We start from the raw sequence: 24490 nt of genomic DNA, 5'->3' as shown, positions 1-24490 counted from the left end.
TATACCTTTCACAAATCACTTACCTCACAAAAATCTTCGCTGCTCAAGCTACTGCAGTACAGCGAGCGCCACTACTGCCAGCTAAATAGAAGATTCAAACTACTGAAGGCACTAACTACTGATAGGGATAGTTAGCAAATGAAAGATATTAATAGAGAGCAAACAATGTATTTACCTTAATATCATCACAAGTCATAATATATATATCAGTTCATGACAAATTAGAAACCTCCGCCATCTCTCTCCCCACATCCACCACTGCTGGCGGCTCACCTCCAACTGCGCAACGCTACGCGCTGTTCACAGCCAGCTGCCTAACACTACAATGGCGAGTATTACAACAATGCAAAGCAGACACAGACTGCCCACAGCACAGCCAGTGATTGTCATACAGAGGTGGCGTTACCAATAAAAAACCTAAACAGCCTACTTACATAGCCCCCATGCTCCCCACAAAAATTTTTACAAATGGTGTTGGGCACTGGCCAATACAGATTTGACAAAAATTTTTCACAATTACAGTAACAAAGATATAAAATGCACACACTTATTAACATTATGTTGGTCAAAAGCTAAAATTTCTCACAGTCCATAAAGACAGTCCACATTGTTCATTACGGTAATCACAGGTTTTTTTTTTTTTTTTTTTTTTTTTTTACAAAGTCTCATTAGTAAAAGAAAATGCACACGGAAGTAGTGGATTTCCATGCAGTCTTGAAGAAGTAGTGTTGTCCTTACAACGGAAAGACAGTGCTGACTCTTGACATGCAGACAAGTAATGGGTCACAACAGAGCAAACCCACAGCAGAGTCAATCGAAGTTTTGAAGAGTATTGGTAGGTAGGTCATTACAGAGCAGACCCACTGTAGTCCTGGTAGAGATTGTGGTATTGGTGGGCCACCAGAGGTGCAGACCCACTGCAGTCCTTGTAGAAATAATGGCGTTGGTAGGTCATTATAGATGCAGACCCACTGTAGTCCTTGTAGAGATAATGGTATTGGTGGGCCACCAGAGGTGCAGTCCCACTGCAGTCCTTGTAGAAATAATGGTATTGATGGATCATCAAAGATGTAGACCCACTGTAGTCCTTGAAGAGATGGCCAGCAGCCATCTGTTGTGACTGTGCAGGTGCACAATCACCCTCGAAGAGTCTTGCGGAGAATATAGCAAGTCCATAAACCACCACTTGTGCACTCACAAAGTTTTTGGAATTGTCCTTAGAACCAGCAATGCTGTTATCCAGTCCCTTGCTGAATTACCAACACACGTGCAAACACTATCAGTCCCTACTTCTCACATATTGTCCATATACTGTGACCAACAGAAACGTGTGCAGTGAAATGTAACTTACAAGTTAATAATATCATGAACTGGTGACAATTACAATTTTATAACAGAAGAATACAATAACAAAGGTACAAAATACATCATTAAAGAACATAACAATACAGATAACATTTGTAGTACAGGCTTTACAAAAGAATAGATATAGACATATACATCAGTGTTACAGGAATTATGACATGAGTACATACATAGAAGATCCGAATAATTACTGAAACATCAACTTCACACATGAGCATTTAAACAGAATAAATAATGTGTAAGCATATTTATAAGGTAAATAACATATTATGAATGCCAATTATATTTGAGGATAACAGTATTCCTCATCATAGTGAATGTAGCTTAATATTAATAGAAGAAAAAATTCTATGAAACTGCACAGAGACAGGAAGAAAACAAATACACAAGGGTACACAAACACATAGTGGGATAACACCAATAGGAAAGGACAGGGTTCGTTTTCAGTGTAACATGTGGTACTGCAGTCCAACCCAAAACTTCATATATCTTTCCTCTTATTTCATCCTTTGTTTCCACCAAAAAAATCCTATCCAAGCATGCTTTCTGTATTTATTTCACATATTTCTTACCTCATTATTTATTTCCAAGAAAATCCTACCTATACCTGCTTTCTGTACGTTTTTCGTATAGATTCTCAATGCATTTCTTCCAATTCATCGCAACTCATTCTCTTCTATAGACTACCCCCTCTTAAGCTAACTTAAATCTACTGAGCTCAGATGCTAAACTAAGGGACGAGGCAATGCAGCAGCACAAAACAATTAATACAAACAGCAATGAAAAGAATGCAAAATGGCAAAGCCAGCAGCAGTAAATGTAATAACTTATATCTACACATGACAAACGCACAAGCAGAAAAAATAGTACACTAAAGACAACAACACAGATAAGGGAAATGTATAGTCACATCTTAATATCTATGTAATTAAAGTGGTGCACCACAACAACTGATTGTGAAAAGAAATATTACCATGTACTTGAAACGAAAATATGTGTTACTGTTACTAGTTCCTTCTTATTGTTCTTTCCTTTCCAAGTGCTCCTTTTTTAAAGAATGTGGATCATAAAATAATTATTTAATAGATCTGTTGACAGAAAGTGTTCACATTAGCAAATGCATTTCATTTTATAAAAGCAATGCTGCAACACAGCTGGAAACCAGATATCAAATGAAATAAGCAACTATGAAAAGCAAAGCATAAAAATATCATTCAGTAGTCATGTGACATTTCATAAGTTAGTAGAAATTCTCTCAACTCTCATAGAAAGACGCTTATCATAATCAGGTGTGCAGATGTAAAAATATTTCTTGTCATTTTAGTAGGCATTTCAGTAAATATCGTAAATTAAGAGCTAGTGTAATCATATGTTTTCAAGTTCGACCGTGTCGTTTTTGCGATGCTTTCTACAAAGGAATGTCAGAAGCGAGGTTAATGGCGTCCCCTTTTTTCTACCTGTGCCGCTGAAAAGGGCTCGCAATAATGGCTTTTCCTCCAGGCAACTGGCACACTTGGCCGCTCGCAACGCATTACGTCACGGTCACTTACCTTTCTTACCGACATATTTACGACAGCAGTTTCCGCTACAGTGACAGTCTCATATAAACATTTCACAGGTCGAAAATTTGCGTAACAAATGTGTAGAAACAAAATCTTGTAAATATAACAGCGTCAAAAAAAAATTCGTCAGCATTGTGATACAGTCACACATTTACACACATTTAAAGTACGATTCTTGGTTTCCAACATACTTCTTATTCCTCATATACGGTAGCATCATCTTATTGATCATAAACATATCTCAACAGCATAATACACATTGTCGTCGTAATAATAACATCATAACACCTCAGTCAAATCTCAAAAACGTCGTAGCTTTCTGCAATAATTCCAAACCTAAAGAAAATTCTCTGCTCATGTCAAAAGTGTCATCTGCCTCAAACGTACTTTAAAAATCATGAATCCATACCAAATACATCATTCAAAGCTCTCATAGTATCACAATGATTTCGAAAAAATATGAATAGTTTACAAAGTACAGACAAAATACAGTTTCATAAGTGTGAAGTTATCCAACTGTGTAATTACGTAAACATGTGTCACTGATGTAGTAAAATAAATGTTTGTCTCTCTCAGTTAAATAATCAGATAGCTGTGTAATTTGTGTGTTAGAGAAATATGGTACCGATGTGTAAAGTTGTATAAGCAAATACCATATCAGCTAGGGTTCCTTGTGGTTGCCACACACATGGTACACAAAGTAAGCGTGTACCCCCCTGAGGATTAATGTAATTATACCCTCAGGTGTTACAGATTACAGCAATGGAATGAAATGTATCACGGAAAACTTTCTTTGTCATTCAAAAAATCTTAAAAAAAATGTTTTAAGTATAAAATTGATCACTGAAATGCGTGTCCTGTAGCGCTAAATGTGCATCTTGTTGTAAGATAATCTCTGTGGAAGTGTCGTAGTTATTTTCCTCCGAAAGCTAAGTTCTGCAGAAGCCAATGTACTTACCTCATGATAAACAAAAGTGAAATGCTTTGCGTATAGATATCGTAGTTATTATGCTTATTGGCGTGATGAAGAAAGTACTGTACAGTAACGTATTGTTGTGCCACGAAAAAAGGCTGTCTCATTGTTGCTATACCATAAAAGTTACTACTAAAACATGTTTTACTTTCCAGAATAAAACAGAAAACTGTGTAGATATAAAACAGAAACACTGCAAAAGCAACATTGTAAATTTTCACTCATTAGTAGCGTCGTGATAAAACCGTGTAGTTGTCACATAAACTAACCACTGTGTCGTCTGGTATCTCACAGAAAGTACTTTAAACCCAGAATGTATTTTCAAGTAAACCAAAATGTTGCATTAAAATCTCATTAGCAGTACCAGATATAATGTTATTTTTCTCGGAGCCAGCCGGCGCACGTGTATGCCTGCGGTGCGAGTCATTGTCTGTCTCTTTGTTGCCGCGCGTCGTTACTGGGATTAGGAGGCCTAACTTCCACAAATTCGCCTTGCCGAGAGGGCCCAGCTCTGTTTAAAGCTCGCCAGTTCTGATGGAATTCAGGTCTGTCGTTTTGTCGGTAGTTTCCATAGTTTCTTTCTTGTCGGTCACATGGTGGAGAATTTCTCCCTGAATCATAACTGCGCGCTGGTCCGTTGCGTCTAAAGTTATTCTGTCTCCCTTGATAGTATTTATTTTGGTTCCCGTATTGTCTGTTTATCTTATTGTCTCTGTGATAGTCATTACCACGGAGAGGTGATCTTTCCCTGTAGTTATTACTACTCTGCCAACGGTTGTCATACGGGTGGTGTCTGTTTTGGTCACGATTTGTGTTGTGAGAATAGCCTTGTCGTGTAAAGTTATTACTTCTTTCATCGCGGAATTGCGACGGATGTGACCTGTAATTGCTGTATTCCTGGTTTCGCGTTCCGCGATTGTCAGTGTCAATTTCTAATTCTTGTAAGAGTCCCTGAACTGCTTCTATGTCGTCTTTGCAACGTCCTGCCAAAATAATATGTCGTAAATGTTCAGGCAGTTTGATTAAGCAAATGCGGATGAGTTCTGAGGGGCTGTATGGGTTTGAAAGATACTGATTCTTATGCAACATGTCTTCAAAATATTTCATAAGACTGGAAAATTCAGATTGTTCGAAACGTTTCATCATTATGATGCTATGTTTTACACGGTCTTGTGTGGCTTGAGACCAATATGCTGAGAGGAAGGCATGGTAAAACTCTCCTTCACTGTGGCAATCGTGAATTACCGATCGCATTCTTACAGCTGGTTCATTCTCCAAGTAGCCACACATAAATTCTAATCTGTGTTCTAACGACCAGTTGGGAGGAAAACAATGAGAGAATTGATGGAGCCATGCTTGTGGATGAATGTCGTTGCCAGAATTCTTAAATGTTTTGAATTTACGGGTAGTAATGAACAGCTTATAGTCAAAATCATCATGTCGGCGAGTCGCATATCGGTCATTGTTAGGTCGTGTCGGCCGTTCCATCTCAAAATTCGGTGCACATTGCCAATTTCTTTCATAACTTCCGAAATGCCCTGTGTTATTATTTTGTGGTTGTTCCGTATTTCTAAGTCCCTCTTCCCGTATTGGGGCGCGAGTATCCTCTGAAATACGTAATTCTTGTATTAACTGTGTCAGCTGATCTTGTACTTCCCGGATTTCTCTTTGGTGTTGCGTATTAATCTGATTCTGATTTTGTTTGAATTTCCTAATTTGTTCGCACTCTTCAGTGTCAGTGAAGGCTACAGGTCTTGTGTCATTCAGATCATCATCTACCTTTGTAGATAAGTTAGTGACCTGATCCGAAAGTTCGGCTACTTTCTCCGATAGTGAACACATTTCCTCAGTGTGTTTTTCTGAACCAAGTTTCAGAGTGTCCATTTGTGTTGAAATCGTATCTACTGTGTCCTTTAAGTTTTCCTGAGTTTTTGCAAGTTGCGTAACCGAATCGGTAGATGCAACTGAGTCAATTTTAGCTTGCAAGGTCTCATGATTTTCATGAACAATAGTTTGCAGTTCTTTTATGGCTGCTTCGTGCTTCTGTAATACATTTTCATGACGCGAAAAAATAGGTTGGAAATGCTCACAAATTTGTGTTTTTACGTCATTACAGACCTTTTGACACTTCGATTCGATGTTATGTAACTCAGTGGTTAAATCTTCACGTGTTTGTTCAAGTGTAGTGTCTAACTTTTGAAGATTTTGTTCCATTGTGTCTAACTTTTTGAGATTTTGTTCCACTGTGTCTAACTTTTTGAGATTTTGTTCCATTGTGTCTAACTTTTCAAGCTTTTGCTGTGTTTGTCTCTGATTTTGTTCCATTTGTTGCATTAATTGCAATAATAATGTATTAGTGTCTGGAATCTGTTTCTCTACGCTTTTCGGCAGTGCATTTGCACCGGCAACATTCACATTTTGACAAGCAGAAAATGTGTCTTGACTTATTTGAGAAAACGGTGATGACCCAAAACCTGAATCTACAGTATTTGCGAAATTGTGTCCTGTCATTTCGGATTCCTGAGGCGAGCTGTTGCCGACCGATCGATCGATAATGCTTCCCTGTTCACTACCTGTTTCACTGTCTACACCATTGTTTGCAGCCCGCTCCATTTCCCTATGCACGATTACCAAATTACTACTTTGAACATCAGTTAATTCATTACTCGGTGGCGCTAACACACTGCTTTCATTTTCACTGTCATTTCTCAGTTTACTTTGGAGCCTAGTGTTACGTTTTTCACACGCCATTATTGTCACAGTATTTCACACGACAACACAGAAAAACACAATTTGAAGATCAAAAATAAGAGAACACATTGACATAGCACTGAAAATAATATCTAGTTAATTGCAAGCGCAGCTGCGAAATACTTAGTGCAAATCTACATGCATGCCACAACTGTTTTACTATACAACAATGAAAGACTGCAACTACAAAGGAAATTCTCTCTATAATTACGCGCTAGCAATAAACAAAATCTACACTAATTACACAAACTACAAGAAAAAAATCAGAAGATTCCAGTGAGGTATCCTAGGCTAAGGGTCGACATATGAAACGTCCCCTTTGAACAATTATACAAGACTGTGCTTAAACTGACACACAATATTTTGTTAGCGCAACGCAATCTGACTTTCAAAAAATCCCTACGAAAGAATGGCCCTGACAAACATTAAACTATACCTTTCACAAATCACTTACCTCACAAAAATCTTCGCTGCTCAAGCTACTGCAGTACAGCGAGCGCCACTACTGCCAGCTAAATAGAAGATTCAAACTACTGAAGGCACTAACTACTGATAGGGATAGTTAGCAAATGAAAGATATTAATAGAGAGCAAACAATGTATTTACCTTAATATCATCACAAGTCATAATATATATATCAGTTCATGACAAATTAGAAACCTCCGCCATCTCTCTCCCCACATCCACCACTGCTGGCGGCTCACCTCCAACTGCGCAACGCTACGCGCTGTTCACAGCCAGCTGCCTAACACTACAATGGCGAGTATTACAACAATGCAAAGCAGACACAGACTGCCCACAGCACAGCCAGTGATTGTCATACAGAGGTGGCGTTACCAATAAAAAACCTAAACAGCCTACTTACAGATGTACTGTGGAGACCTCACGCCCCACGTGTTGAGCAATTCGGCGGTACGTCCACCTGGCCTCCCGCATGCCCACTATACGCCCTCGCTCAAAGTCCGTCAACTGCACATACGGTTCACGTCCACGCTGTCGCGGCATGCTACCAGTGTTAAAGACTGCGATGGAGCTCCGTATGCTACGGCAAACTGGCTGACACTGACGGCGGCGGTGCACAAATGCTGCGCAGCTAGCGCCATTCGACGGCCAACACCGCGGTTCCTGGTGTGTCCGCTGTGCCGTGCGTGTGATCATTGCTTGTACAGCCCTCTCGCAGTGTCCGGAGCAAGTATGGTGGGTCTGACACACCGGTGTCAATGTGTTCTTTTTTCCATTTCCAGGAGTGTATATGTGCTTCATCGATCTCGAAAAGGCATTTGAGAGGGTGGTTTGGGACAAGCTGGCAACTATAATGAGGGAAAAGAGAGTGGACTGGAAAACCAGAAGACTTATAAACTCATTATATCTTAATCAAAAAGTTTCAGTTAAAGTGAGAGGAGAAAGTACGAACTGGATCAGACTAGGAAAAGGAGTAAGACAAGGATGCTGTTTATCACCAACTCTTTTCAACCTCTACTTGGAAAATATGGTTGACCAATGCTCATTAGACGACAAAGGAGTAGAAATTGGAGGAAGAAGAGTAGGGTGTTTGAGATTTGCTGATGACATGTTCCTTCTAGCCACAGGAGAAAAAGAATTACAGGATTTGGTGGACACCATTGCAACTAACGGAAAGAAATATGGAATGAAAAATAACACAAATAAAACGAAAGTATTGGCACTAGAAGTAAATAAGGAAATAAAAATTATGTTGAGTGGAGAAACACTAGAACAGGTGCAAAATTTTAAGTATCTTGGAAGCAGGATAGACACCGACTGGAAGTGCACCACAGAAATTAAAACAAGGATAGCAATGGCAAAAGAGGCATTTTATAAGAAAAGGAGAATCTTCTGCAGCGGTCTGCACAGAGAACTCAGACAGAGACTCATACAATGTCTTATATGGAGTGTTCTTCTATATGGCGCTGAAACATGGACTATGAGGAAAAAAGACAGAGAAAGGCTGGAGGCTTTTGGGATCTGGACATTGCGGAACATGGAAAGAATAAGTTGGATGGACAGAGTAAAAAATGAACAGGTACTGAGAAGAGTGGGAGAGAAAAGCCAGTTACTAAATGTAAAAAAGAGAAGAAAAAGAAATTGGATTGGGCATATATTAAGAATGACGGACTGATAAAAACAGTTTTAGAAGGTTATGTAGACGGGAAAAGGAAGCGAGGAAGGAAGAGATTCCAGATACTGGATGACATGATGGACGGTACAACATACAGCAGCCTTAAGAAGGAAGCAATGGATCGCAGAAAACGGAGAGGCAAAGGACCTGCTAATATAGCAGATAACTGATGATGATGATAAACCAAGATAAAATATGTGACACATAATTAATGAACTACAGACAAAAATGGTTCAAATGGCTCTGAGCACTATGGGACTTAACATCTGAGGCCATCAGTCCCATAGACTTACAACTACTTAAACCTAACTTACCTAAGGACATCACACAGGATTCGAACCTGCGACCGTAGCAGTCGCGGGGCCTGGACTGAAGCGCCTAGAACCGCTCGCCACAACAACCAGCAAACTACAGACAAATTATAACAGTTGCTCAAAGAAGACAACAATTGAACAATAAACTTTGGTGACATACTGCGAAGATGAAACATAGCTAATGAACTACAGACAAATATAACAGCTGTTCATAGAAAAAAATAATTCCACAATAAACTATTCCCAAGATGTTGTTGAATAAAACAATCTTGTCTTCATTAGGTCCTAAATTACAAGCAGATAAGATATAACAGTGATATTAAGGAGGTGGGTGAAGCAGCTGTGATTATACAAACTATTTTTTTTACACGACGAGAAAAAATATAGCAACTGAAATAATGGTAATGGGGCATGTGAGTAAGGGGGGTAATTTAGAATATGGCCTCTATTGGATTATGAGTAGTATCTGCAGTTAGAAGTGGTGAGTATGGGAACTGTGTCTGGTCATTCACTAAGTACTACGCACAGTTTTCTTTTTTTTCCTTTTTTGAGTGCATCACAACAGCAATGGCAAACAAAATGAAAAGTGGGTAGACAATTGTTCGAAACATAAAAACATGCTTACTTTTCATAAATAGAGCGGTAGTGCGACCTCCAGAGATGTCAATTGAAAACGCGAAGAACTACATATCGAAATAAAAGTGCGTCATAACTGTACCATTGTAGAACCCACTGATGAAGCCTTAATGTGAAAAAAGGCAAAACGCATTTAGGAGAATAAAATACAGTGCAGCAAGATAAGGCGTTTTTTATTTACAAAACATATATGATGGCCATGTATTAATTAATTTCCATTATTTCAAGATAGTTCATCTTTCCTCGTGAATGTGATGTAAGGTGAAATATGAAGTAATACATCAGATCCACAAAGGAAGGAAAAGAACTGTTTTGAAACAATGGAAATTAGTAAATACATGTCCATCACCTCAAGCTTAGTACTGAATGACCAAACACAGTTCCCTCACTCACCACTTCCAACTGAGACACTACTCATGAGGTCCCCCTTAAACATCCCAACAACCACCACCACTACTCATGATCCCAAAAAGTGGCTCTGAGCACTATGCGACTTAACTTCTGAGGTCATCAGTCGCCTAGAACTTAGAACTAATTAAACCTAACTAACCTAAGGACATCACACACACCCATGCCCGAGGCAGGATTCGAACCTGCAACCGTAGCGGTCGCTCGGCTCCAGACTGTAGCGCCTAGAACCGCACGGCCACTCCGGCTGGCTCATGACCCCACACAGGCCGTTTTGTAAATTATCCCTTCTGCTCACAAGCCCCATTTTTCTTTATTTCAGTTACTGTATTTTCTCTTGATGTGTAATCACAGCTGCTTCACTCACCTCCTTATCTTATCTGTTTGTGATTTAGGATGTGTTAAAGACAAGATTGTATTGTTCATCCACATCTCTGGGATATGTCACCAAAATTTATTGTGCAGTTATTTTCTTCTATTAACAACTGTTCAAATTTGCCTATAATTCATTAGTTAATATGTCACATATTTTATCTTGGTTAAATAACATTATATGGCATTTACACTGAAATAATTCACTTGTTTTATTCCTAATTATAACATTAACATTTCTCATCTCTGGAAATATACGTGATGATGGTGTAACAGCCGATAATCGGTTAGTGTAACGTATAACACATATTGTAGAATATTACACCACTGTTACGTGTGTTTTATTCATAATGTACAAAATATTCTACCAGGAACCGACGGAACAGTCAATCAATGAGACTAAAATTTAGTGTACATTGATTAGCCAAAGAATTTGTTACACTTGCCTAATATCGTGTAGGGCCCCCGCGAGCACACAGAAGGGCCGTAACACGACGTGGTCTGGACTCGAATAAAGTCTGAAGTAATGCTGGAGGGAATTGACACCATGGATCCTGCAGGGCTGTCCATAAATCCGTAAGAGTTCGAGAGGGTGGAGACCTCATCTGAACAGCTCATTGCAAGGCAACGCAGATATGCTCAATAATGTTGATGTCTGGGAGAAGAGTGTTCCTGGAGCCACTTTGTAGCAATACTGGACGTGTTGGGTGTCGCGTTGTCCTGCTGGAAGTGTCCAAGCCTCTCGAAACGCACGTGAATGGATGCAGGTGATCAGACAGGATGCTTACGTGCGCGTCACCTATCAGAGTCGTATCTGGACGTATCAGCTGCCCCATATAACTCCAACTGCAAGTGTCCCAGACCATTAGAGAGCCTCCACCAGCTTGAACAGACCCCTGCTGATACGCAGGGTCCACATCCGTACACGTCCATTCGCTCGATACAATGCGAACCGGGACTCATTACGTGAAACCGTTCACAAAAATAGAGGGATGTTACGTCTTACGTGACTCACCTTGTATATTTACTCGATGTGTCAAACATACTTCATGGTTTTACTCTGGACATTTTTTCAAACAGTACTCTTCAGTAGTCAACATGTTAAACCAAAGACCTTCTGAGTACAAGCAATGTAATCTTTGGTTATCAAAATGCAAACCAACCACAGACTGCACACAGCACAGTCAGTGATTTTCATACAGAGCGCTAGGTGACGTTACCAGCCTACTTACAACAGGCGTGATGTGTGGTTCAAATGGTTCAAATGGCTCTGAGCACAATGGGACTAAACATCGGAGGTCATTAGTCCCCTAGAACTTAGAACTACTTAAACCTAACTAACCTAAGGACGCCACACACCTCCATGCCCGAGGCAGGATTCGAACCTGCAACCGGTGCAGTCACGCGGTCCCCGACTGAAGTGCCTAGAACCGCACGGCCTTTGGTTATCGGTAGCATTGTCGTCGCTATAGCATCTCTGAGAAGTGAGGCAGTCGGGTGTTGGTTACACTAGACAGCTGTCTGAATATAGCTTTGCAGATACAAAGAGTTTTTGATATGATTTGCTCAAGATTAACCTGAGAAGCGAGAAGATTTTCAGGCAATATTGCTGCTGCACTGCATGTTTGCCCTTAGCTTGTGATGTGTTTGAAGAACGGAAAGTTTTAGCGGTTCTTGTCAGTCTCTTGTTTAGACGTGAGACAGCAAAGTTATCTTTCCACATGGCTTATACTCATAGTTACAAATTCACCACTCATTTACCATTTCAGTAACTAATCTTACGGCAGAGTAATATATTTTTGTGTAAGTGATTTTCCTAAAGTTGATTGCAATTATTATGGTGTCATTATTTCAGTACAGGTTTTGAATTCTACTCTCTCTTCTACATCATTTAGTAAATGCAATACCATGCACTGTGTCCTCATGAAAGTCGGAAGTTTTTCGTTGTGTGTTGCCGCACTGTACTTCGCGGAATACTGTGGCTAGAGTCAAAGTTTAACGTGCTTAGCTGCGAAGATTTTCTTTCCTGTTAAGCAGGTTTGCTGTTGCGCTGTATATTTTTAATGTCCATTATTTTGAAGCAGTACCTAGTTTGCGTTGACAGAGGTAAGCCATTAAATTTTAATAGCGCTACTTCAAAATCGTCAGGGCTTAGTAATATCATGGACAGCTAATCTTTCCATTTCAAAATCGGGTTCAGTTTAGATGAAGCCAGTTAAGATTACATTTCTTTGTCAGGTAGTGCAGGTGTCTGGAGGTGAACAAAACGTTGGTAACGCGTAATGTCAAAGCACAAAAAATGTTCAAATGTGTGTGAATTCCTAAGGGACCAAACTGCTGAGGTCATCGGTCCCTAGACTTTCACACTACTTATACTAACTTATGCTAAGAACAACACACACACCCACGCACGAGGGAGGACTCGAATCTCCGGCGGGAGGGGCCGCGCAATCCGTGACATGGCACCTCAAACCACGCGGCTACTCAGCGTGGCGAGTCAGAGCACAATAACATGTTTTGCAAACGTATTTATTTAGTGTTTGGTAGGATAATAAAAACATATTTCATCACACAACCACAGATCCTACAGCATGTCGTCTATTGAGAAAATAATTAATTGGTTAACTTGATCTTACGCTTCTTGCGTATGAGTTTATTCTTCTTCTTAGTATGAGCTCCGCTATATCCAATATTTTGTGAACATAATTTATTTAACTTAGCATCCGGATACCCTTCCTGTCACCGCCTGACGGAAGAAAGCCGTTTGTGACATATGTAATATTTGTTCCATGTGTGAACGTATTTTAAATCTTTGTATATCGAATTTTCTGAGGCGGAAATTGGGCACAGCCCAAAATTTGCCTACACGAGCTTGGGAAACAGTCTAAAAACCAGTCTTGTGTAGAAACTCAGAAGACGGGTGTTGTTCATTTTGACTTCCTCTTTTCGTCACCCCAAATGTCGCCTAGATACGTTTTTCGCAATTTTTTCTAGCACGGCGTTAAGAACTTAGCGTCTCTTCACAGAATTTAAGTGAGAAGGTCACTTGAGCGTGTTAAGAAATCTGCAAACGTCCATTTTTTCCCCGAATCGTCAGCGTACACTGATGTGACAAGTCGTCGGATAGCGATGTGTAAATAAAGAGATGGCGGTGTTGTCGCTTACACAGGGTATAAATGGGCAGTGCATTGGCGGAGATGTCATTCGTATTCAGGTGATGCTTGCGAAAAGGTTTCCTAGGTGATTATGGCCGCTAGACGGGGGATTCAACATACCGGGTGATCAAAAAGTCAGTATAAATTTGCAAACTTAATAAACTACGGAATAATGTAGATAGAGAGGTAAAAATTGACACACGTGCTTGGAATGACATGGGATTTTATTAGCACCAAAAACAAAAAAGTTCATAAAATGTCCGACAGATGGCGCTGCGCAGCAAAACTGCTACCGTGACGGGTGAGAGGTACGCCGGTATGTTACAGAATCGCATCATCCTCAGGCTGGCTGATAAACACCTGCTAGAACGTACGACGTTTATGCAGGAAGGCGCCATATTGCTAGACGTGTGAAAGATCTCTTGCTCGCGTCGTTTGGTGATGATCGAGTGCTCAGCAGCCACTTCCGTCATGCTTGGCCTCCCAGGTGCCCAGACCTCAGACAATGCGATTATTGGCTTTGATGTTACCTGAAGTCGCAAGTGTATCGTGATCGACCGACATCTCTAGGGATGCTGAAAGACAACACCCGACGCCAAAGCCTCACCATAACTCTGGACATGCTTTACTGTACTATTCACAACATTATTCCTCGACTACAGCTATTGTTGAGGAATGATGGGTGGACATATTGAGCATTTCCTGTAAAGAACATCATCTTTGCTTTGTCTTACTTTGTTATGCTAATTATTGCGATTCTGATCAGATGGATCGCCATCTGTCGGACGTTTTTTGGACGTTTATATTTTTTTGGTTCTAATAAAACCTCATGTCATTCCAAGCATGTGTGTCAATTTGTACCTCTCTATCTACATTATTCCGTGATTTATTCAATTTTTAAATTTATACTTGTTGTGTCGGTAGCTGGGCCGACACCGTGAAGTTGAGATGGCTGAAAATGCACGCTAGACTAACGCAGACGGGCGTGAAGTACTGGAACAGGATACGTAATTAATGTTAGGAAGAAAAGTACGGAGTAGGATTAATACTTATCTTTAATATCATTGTGGTACATCGATCTTGACGATACACAGGAGACTTTAATTACGATTACTGTAAGGCTAATGGCGCCTTGCTAGTTCGTAGCCATTAACTTAGCTGATGGCTATTCTGTCTCTCGGCTAATGAGAGAGAAAGGCTTCGTACATCTGGTCGGTAGCTAGGTTCTCGTACAACTGGGGCGAGTGCTCTCTCGTATCACGAGACCTGCCTTGGTGGTGGCGCTAGGTCTGCGATTACACAGTGGCGACACGCGGGTCCGACATGTACTAAATGGACCGCGGCCGATTTAAGCTACCACCTAGCAAGTGTGGTGTCTGGCGGTGACACCACAATACTGACTTTTTGATCACCCGGTACTTTGAACGCGGAATGGCATTTGGAGCTGGATGCGTGGAAAATTTCATTTCGGAAATCGTTAGGAACTCCGGTGTTCTGAGATCTGCAATGTCAAAAATGTGCCAAGAATACCAAATTTCAGGCATTATTCCTCACCACAGACAACGCAGTATATGATGGCCTTCATTTAACGAGAACAGCGGTGTTTGCGTCGTGGTGTCAGCGCTGACAGACAAGCATAACCGTAGAAACGGACGTGGGAGTGCGACGAACGTACCCGTTAGGACAGAGCGGTGAAATTTGCTGGTGATGGGCTACGAAAGCAGACGACCGACGCTATTGCCTTTTCTAACAGCGAAACATATGCAGCGCCTTTCCTGGGCTCGTGACCATATCGGTCGCACCATAGACGAGTGTAAAACCGTTTCCATGTGTGTGTGTGTGTGTGTGTGTGTGTGTGTGTGTGTGTGTGTGTGTGTGTGTGTGTGTGTGTGTGTGTGTGTGTGTTGGGGCTTATGGGCGCTCAACGTTGAGGTCATCAGCTCCCTGACACACATTAAAGGCAACAAATGTGGACAGACCTAATAAAACTGAAACACACACGCAAAGAAAGCAGGAAAAGAAGGAAAATGCGACATAAGAAAGTAGAACGTAAGGAAAGGGAAAACGTAGCAACAAGAATGCCATAGTAAATTGTCATTGGCTGGCCACTTACATAAAATATGGGCGAGCTTGTCACACAGTGAGCAAATTACGATCCTCTCCCTAAAATCTTTGTAAAAAATTTGACATGGCACAGAACTGTAAAACTTTAACCACATTCGTCCGAGTGTTGCCTAAAAGAGATGGCAGGTCCACTGGCAAATCAGCCGCGACCCGCTGGTCAGAAAATAAAACGCAATCCAATAAAACGTGGCGCACAGTGACCTGGACGCCGCAAGCACCACAAATTGGAGGGTCCTCTCGCCGGAGCAGGAAGCCGTGCGTCATAGGGCTGTGGACTATCCGAAGCCGAGTGAGGAGAACCTCGTCTCGTCGACGGGGCTCAAAGGAAGTACACCACACACGCGTTGTGGGCTTGACTATACAGAGCTTATTGTCAGTCACTTCCAGCCACTCATCCTCCCACCGACGCATGACTCGTGAGCTCAACAGCGAGGTGAGTGCGTGCAGGGGTATAGCACATTGAGATACTTGTGGATCGAGACACGCCTCCTTGGCTGCGAGATCTGCCCTTTGATTCCCAGCAATGCCGACATGCCCCGGAACGCAGCAGAAAGTCACCACCTTCCCCAATCGCTGTAGGTGGAGGAGGGCATCCTGGATGGTCTGGACTATTTTATCTACTGAATACAAACGTTGCAATGAGTGAAGGGCACTGAGTGAATCGGAACAGACAAGAAATTTAGGACAGGAATAATGTCTCATCTGCTCCAGCACCCGCAAGATCGCAGACAATTCTGCATCAAAGACAGTAAAAGTCTGAGGCAGTCGGACCTTGAGGACACGATCCAGAAAAACAACAGAGCAACCAACGGTCCAGGTTTCAGATGGTAAGAGCTGATGGTTGGGTTTGAGTGTGGTACAGACCCCACGAAGCCACGGAGCCAAGTTTTCAACAAGCCACGGTGCAAGCTGGTGGTGATTCCATAGACAAAATAATATGCTCGAGATTCCACAATGGTGTGGGCTGTGTTTTCATGGGTCGGACTGGGTCCTCTGGTCCAACGGAACCGATCATCGACTAGAAATGGTTACGTTCAGATGTTTGGAGACCATTTGCAGCCATCATGGACTTCATGTCCCAAAACAATGGTGGAGTTTTCACGGATGACACTGCGCCTTGTTACCGGGTCAGAACTGTTCGCGAATGGTTTAAAGAACACTGTGGACAAGTGGAGCGTATGATTTGCCCATCCGTCGAACATTCGTGGGACGTAATCGAGAGGTCAGTTCTTGCACAAAATCCTGCACCGGCAACACATTCGCAAATTATGGACAGCTATGGAGAAAGAATGGCTCAATAATTCTCCAGGGGAGAGGCAAAAAGGAGGTCCGACAGGATATAAGGCTCTGATGACCTCGGTGGTGAGCACCCGTAAGCTCCTCCTACGATATTACGAGCTGCCAAGTACACACGCTTTCATGTCTGTACTTAGCAACTTATCTCTCGCCAGCGATACTTGAGCGTAAACAGCTTGCCTTCCACTTGTCCTCGTCCGCAAAGAAAATTATGCGAAGTGATTATCTTGTTTCTCGTTAACCACTCTTGCCTTACAGCTGTACGTAGCAACTCTCTCAATAGTTGCAAAAACATGACCGTCTACACCTGCATCTATTTATACTCCACAGTGTGTGCTAGAGTGTAATTCATCTCTCATTACCTTTTCCTCACTTTGTGGTCCGGACAGGAAACTTTCAAATTACCTCGAAACTCCCTGACTTTCCTCTAGTGGATATTTTGCGACATACGCGCAGCTGGCAATAATTCTTTGCCAAAGTGTCCTTGAAATTTTCTCTTTCAGAGTTTAAGACAGAACGCAGCATGTCATTCTCAATGGAGAGAAGTCTTCCGTAGTAAGAGTGATTTCAGGTGTGCCGCAGGGAAGTGTCGTAGGACCGTTGCTATTCACAATATACATAAATGACCTTTTGGATAACATCGGAAGTTCACTGAGGCTTTTTGCGGATGATGCTGTGGTATATCGAGAGGTTGTAACAATGGAAAATTGTACTGAAATGCAGGAGGATCTGCAGTGAATTGACGCATGGTGCAGGGAATGGCAATTGAATCTCAATGTAGACAAGTGTAATGTGCTGCGAATACTTAGAAAGAAAGATCCCATATCATTTAGCTACAATATAGCAGGTCAGAAACTGGAAGCAGTTAATTCCATAAATCATCTGGGAGTACGCATTAGCAGTGATTTAAAATGGAATGATCATATAAAGTTGATCGTCGGTAAAGCAGATGCCAGACTGAGATTCATTGGAAGAATCCTAAGGAAATGCAATTCGAAAACAAAGGAAGTAGGTTACAGTACGCTTGTTCGCCCACTGCTTGAATACTGCTCAGCAGTGTGGGATCCGTACCAGATAGGATTGATAGAAGAGATAGAGAAGATCCAACGGAGAGCAGCGCGCTTCGTTACAGGATCATTTAGTAATCGCGAAAGCGTTACGGAGATGATAGATAAACGCCAGTGGAAGACTCTGCAGGAGAGACGCTCAGTAGCTTGGTGAAGTTTCAAGAACGTACCTTCACCGAAGAGTCAAGCATTATATTGCTCCCTCCCTACGTACATCTCGCGAAGAGACCATGAGGATAAAATCAGCGAGATTAGAGCGCACACAGAAGCATACTGACAATCTTTCTTTCCACGAACAATACGAGACTGGAATAGAAGGGAGAACCGATAGAGGTACTCAAGGTACTCTCCGCCACACACCGTCAGGTGGCTTGCGGAGTATGGATGTAGATGTAGAAGTAGATGTTAAGAGCGCGCTTCTCTAACAGGGGTTGCCTCTGTGGTTAGTTGAGCACCTCTGTAACGCTTTCGAACCTACTATCCGACTTGTGACAATAAGCGAAGCTCATCTTTTCTCTCAACAGACACTTCTAGGATACCAAACTGTCGACTCATACCAAAAAATCGCTCGAGTACTGTAAGCTTTTTCTTTTATGAGTGAATAACATTTCCTCATCTACTGAATCTGACACAGTCATCTGCTTTTCCTTCAGCTAGTCTCACATGGTATTTCTTCAATAGGATGTTCTGGACGACTGGAAAAGGGTACTTCGAAGCTGCTACAGAGTTCAGTAACTTCTCACCCCTAGCGTAATCGAATCGAAGTATGACCTTTTTGCACTGTACGTCAGATTTATTTATGTTCAGGGTCAGCTGCACTCCATACTCTTCAAGTCTCATAACTTTCTAGCAACTTTCCTATGCTGAGCACGTCAATGAGATGACGACTCCTGGCGCAGTTTCCTGTGACGTTTAAGGAAGAACGTTAAGAAAAACTGTCCACATGCATTGTATGGCACACGAACGACTGAATACTACACCATGACAACAAACAATCGCGGACGGACAAGACCGATTAAGAATTTTTTACTTAAAACAAGGCGACAGTTGTCGCCAACCCGCCGTACTGAGCAGACTTAGCTCTGTGTAACTTCTGACTCTTCGCAAAAGAGAAAATAAGGTTTTAGGAGCAAAGATCTAGCACTGTGGACGAGATTCAAGAGGAATCTCAGATGGTACTAACACCGTAAGACAGAGACACTTGCAGGATGCTTTTCAAAAGAGGCAACACAATTGACACAGGTTTATTCTCGTACAAGGGGACTGCTCCGATGCTGATGGTGCAAAACGATACCTACACAAGGCCTAATAATTTGAATTACCATATTTCTAGAACTTTTGGATACCACCTCGTAGATCCTGTTGAATATGTAGACGTTACAGTCTCCCCACACTGTCTGTTCCATTGTATTCCTCCACTTTTCCCTGTATTTCTTTATTTCGTTGTATGGTCTATGTATTCTACACTACTGGCCATTAAAATTGCTACTCCAAGAAGAAATGCAGATGATAAACAGGTGTTCTTGGACAAATATATTATACTCGAACTCACATGTGATTACATTTTCACGCAATTTGGGTGCATAGATCCAGAGACATCAGTACCCAGAACAACCACCTCTGGGCGTAATAACGGCCTTGATACGCCTGGGCATTGAGTCAAACAGAGTTTGGATGGCGTGTACAGGTACAGATGTCCATGAGGCTTCAACATGATACCACAGTTCATCAAGAGTAGTGACTGGGGTATTGTGACGAGCCAGTTGCTCGGCCACTGTTGACCAGATGTTTTCAATTGGTGAGAGATCTGGAGAACGTACTGGCCAGGGCAGCAGTCTAACATTTTCTTTATCCAGAAAGGCCCGTACAGGACCTGCAACATGCGGTCGTGCATTATCCTGCTGAAATGTAGGGTTTCGCAGGGATCGAATGAAGGGTAGAGCCACGGGTTGTAAAACATCTGAAAAGTAACGTCCACTCTTCAATGTGCCGTGAATGCGAACAAGAGGTGACCGAGACGTGTAACCAATGGCACCCCATATCATCACGCCGGGTGGAGGTGACAGAGACGTGTAACCAATGGTGCCCCATATCATCACGCCGGGTGATACGCCAGTATGGCGATGACGAATACACGCTTCCAATGTGCGTTCACCGCGATGTCGCCAAACACGGATGTGACCAACATGATACTGTAAACAGAACCTGGATTCATTCGAAAAAAATGACGTTTTGCCATTCGTGCACCCAGGTTCGTCGTTTACACCATCGCAGGGGCTCCTGTCTGTGATGTACCGTCAAGGGTAACCGCAGCCATTGTCTCTGAGTTGATAGTCCGTGGTGCTGCAAACGTTGTCGAACTGTTAGTGCAGATGGTTGTTGTCTTGCAAACGTCCCCGTCTGTTGACTCAGGGATCGAGACGTAGCGTCAAGGGTAACCGCAGCCATTGTCTCATAGTTGGTAGTCCATGGTGCTGCAAACGTCTTCGTGCAGATGGTTGTTGTCTTGCAAACGTCCCCATCTGTTGACTTAGGGATCGAGACGTGGCTGCACGATCCGTTACAGCCATGCGGGTAAGATGCCTGTAATTTCGACTGCTAGTGATACGAGGCCTTTAGGATCCAGCAAGGCGTTCCGTATTACCCTCCTGAACCCACCGATTCCATATTTTGCTAACAGTCATTGGGTCTCGACCAACGCGAGCAGCAATGTCGCGATACGATAAACTGCAATCGCGATTGGCTACAATCCGGCCTTTATCAAAGTCGGAAACGTGATGGTACGCATTTCTCCTCCTTGCACGAGGCATCACAACAACGTGTTACCAGGCAACGCCGGTCAACTGCTGTTTGTGTATGAAAAATCGGTTGGAAATTTTCCTCATGTCAGCACGTTCTAGGTGTCGCCACCGGCTCCAACCTTGTGTGAATGCTCTGAAAAGCTAATCATTTGCATATCACAACATCTTCTTCCTGTCGGTTAAATGTCGCGTCTGTAGCACGTCATCTTCGTGGTGTAGCAATTTTAATGGCCAGTAGTGTATATAAATGGCTCTGAGTACTATCGTGGACAGGACTGCGGACCTTTGGTACAGAGCCGAGTGGAGGGTCTGAATCAGAGGCTGAGACGGTTCTGCGACCGTGTGGACTGAAGATTCCTCGACTTGCGCCATAGGGTAGTGGAGTTTCGGGTTCCGCTGGATAGGTCAGGAGTCCACTACACGCAGCAAGCGGCTACACGGGTATCAGGGGTTGTGTGGCGTGGACTGGGCGGTTTTTTAGGTTAGATGGCCTCGGGCAAGTACAGAAAGGGCAGCAGCCTCAATGGGTGCGGGGCAAAGTCAGGACATGCGGGGGCCAAGCAGCAATCGGTATTGTAATTGTAAACTGTCGAAGCTGGTAAAGTACCGGAACTTCAAGCGCTGAAATCGTTATCGGTACAGAAAGCTGGCTGAAGCCAGAGATAAATTCCGCCGAAATCTTTACAAAGGCACAGACGGTGTTTAGAAAGGATAACTTGCTTGCAACCGGTGGTGGCGTGTTTGTCGCTGTTAGTAGTAGTTTATCCTGTAGTGAAGTAGAAGTGGATGGTTTCTGTGAATTATTATGGGTGGAGGTTACACTCAACAACCGAGATAGGTTAATAGTTGGCTCCTTTTACCGACCTCCCGACCCAGCAGCATTAGTGGCAGAACAACTGAGAGAAAATTTGGAATACATTTCACATAAATTTTCTCAGCATGTTATAGTCTTAGGTGGAGATTTCAATTTACCAGATATAGACTGGGACACTCAAATATTTAGGACGGGTGGTAGGGACAGAGCATCGAGTGACATTATAGTGAGTGCACTATCCGAAAATTACCTCTAGCAATTAAACAGAGAACCGACTCGTGGAGATAACATCTTGGACCTACTAATAACAAACAGACCCGAACTTTTCGACTCTGTAAGTGCAGAGCAGAGAATCAGTGATCACAAGGCCGTTGCAGCATCCCTGAATATGGAAGTTAATAGGAATATAAAAAAAGGGAGGAAGGTTTATCTGTTTAGCAAGAGTAATAGAAGGCAGATTTCAGACTACCCAGCAGATCAAAACGAAAATTTCTGTTCCGACACTGACAATGTTGAGTGTTTATGGAAAAAGTTCAAGGCAATCGTAAAATCCGTTTTAGACAGATACGTGCCGAGTAAAAGTGTGAGGGACGGGAAAAACCCACCGTGGTTCAACAACAAAGTTAGGAAACTACTGCGAAAGCAAAGCGAGCTTCACTCCAAGTATAAACGCAGCCAAAACCTCTGAGACAAACAGAAGCTAAACGATGTCAAAGTTAGCGTAAGGAGGGCTATGCGTGAAGCGTTCAGTGAATTCGAAAGTAAAATTCTATGTACCGACTTGACAGAAAATCCTAGGAAGTTCTGGTCTTACGTTAAATCAGTAAGTGGCTCGAAACAGCATATCCAGACACTACGGGATGATGATGGCATTGAAACAGAGGATAACACTCGTAAAGCTGAAATACTAAACACCTTTTTCCAAAGCTGTTTCGCAGAGGAAGACCGCACTGCAGTTCCTTCTCAAAATCCTCGCACAAACGAAAAAATGGCTATCGAAATAAGTGTCCAAGGAATAGAAAAGCAACTGGAATCACTCAACAGAGGAAAGTCCACTGGACCTGACGGGATACCAATTCGATTCTACACAGAGTACGCGAAATAACTTGCCCTCCTTCTAACAACCGTGTACCGCAAGTCTCTAGAGGAACGGAAGGTTCCAAATGATTGGAAAAGAGCACAGCTAGTCCCAGTCTTCAAGAAGGGTCGTCGAGCAGATGCGCAAAACTATAGACCTACATCTCTGACGTCGATCTGTTGTAGAATTTTAGAACATGTTTTTTGATCGCGTATCATGTAGTTTTTGGAAACCCAGAATCTACTCTGTAGGAATCAACATGGATTCCGGAAACAGCGATCGTGTGACACCCAACTCGCTTTATTTGTTCATGAGACCCAGAAAATATTAGATACAGGCTCCCAGGTAGATGCTATTTTCCTTGATTTCCGGAAGGCGTTCGATACAGTTCCGCACTGTCGCCTAATAAACAAAGTAAGAGCCTACGGAATATCAGACCAGCTGTGTGGCTGGATTGAAGAGTTTTTAGCAAACAGAACACAGCATGTTGTTATCAATGGAGAGACGTCTACAGACGTTAAAGTAACCTCTGGCGTGCCACAGGGGAGTGTTATGGGATCATTGCTTTTCACAATACGTATAAATGACCTAGTAGATAGTGTCGGAAGTTCCATGCGGCTTTTCGCGGATGATGCTGTAGTATACAGACAAGTTGCAGCATTAGAAAATTGTAGCGAAATGCAGGAAGATCTGCAGCGGATAGGCACTTGGTGCAGGGAGTGGCAACTGACCCTTAACATAGACAAATGTAATGTAGTGCGAATACATAGAAAGAAGGATCCTTTATTGTATGATTATATGATAGCGGAACAAACACTGGTAGCAGTTACTTCTGTAAAATATCTGGGAGTATGCGTGCGGAACGATTAAAAGTGGAATGATCATATAAAATTAATTGTCGGTAAGGCGCGTGCCAGGTTGATATTCGTTGGGAGAGTCCTTAGAAAATGTAGTCCATCAACAAAGGAGGTGGCTTACTCGTTCGACCTATACTTGAGTATTGCTCATCAGTGTGGGATCCGTACCAGATCGGGTTGACGGAGGAGATAGAGAAGATCCAAAGAAGAGCCGCGCGTTTCGTCACAGGGTTATTTGGCAAGCTTGATAGCGTTACGGAGATGTTTAGCAAACTCAAGTGGCAGACTCTGGAAGAGAGGCGCTCTGCATCGCGGTGTAGCTTGCTCGCCAGGTTTCGATAGGGTGCGTTTCTGGATGAGGTATCGAATATATTGCTTCCACCAACTTATGCCTCCCGAGGAGATCACGAATGTAAAATTAGAGAGATTCGAGCGCGTACGGAGGCTCTCAGACAGTCGATCTTCCCGCAAACCATACGCGACTGGAACAGAAAAGGGAGGTAATGACCGTGGCACGTAAAGTGCCCTCCGCCACACACCGTTGGGTGGCTTGCAGAGTATAAATGTAGATGTAGATGTAGAGTTAACGTCTGAGGTCATCAGTCCCCTAGAACTTAGAACTACTTAAACCTAAGGACATCACACACATCCATGCCCGAGGTAGGATTCGAACCTGCGACCGTAGCGGTCGCGCGGGTCCAAACTGACGCGCCTAGAACCGCTCGGCCACACAGGCCGGCTGTAGTGTATATATTCTGTTGTCTTACTGTGTGTTTATTT

This window comes from Schistocerca serialis, chromosome 10 (assembly GCF_023864345.2).
Source record: "Schistocerca serialis cubense isolate TAMUIC-IGC-003099 chromosome 10, iqSchSeri2.2, whole genome shotgun sequence".
Classification (NCBI taxonomy): Eukaryota; Metazoa; Arthropoda; class Insecta; order Orthoptera; family Acrididae; genus Schistocerca; species Schistocerca serialis.
Note: the sequence above shows the minus strand (reverse complement) of the source record.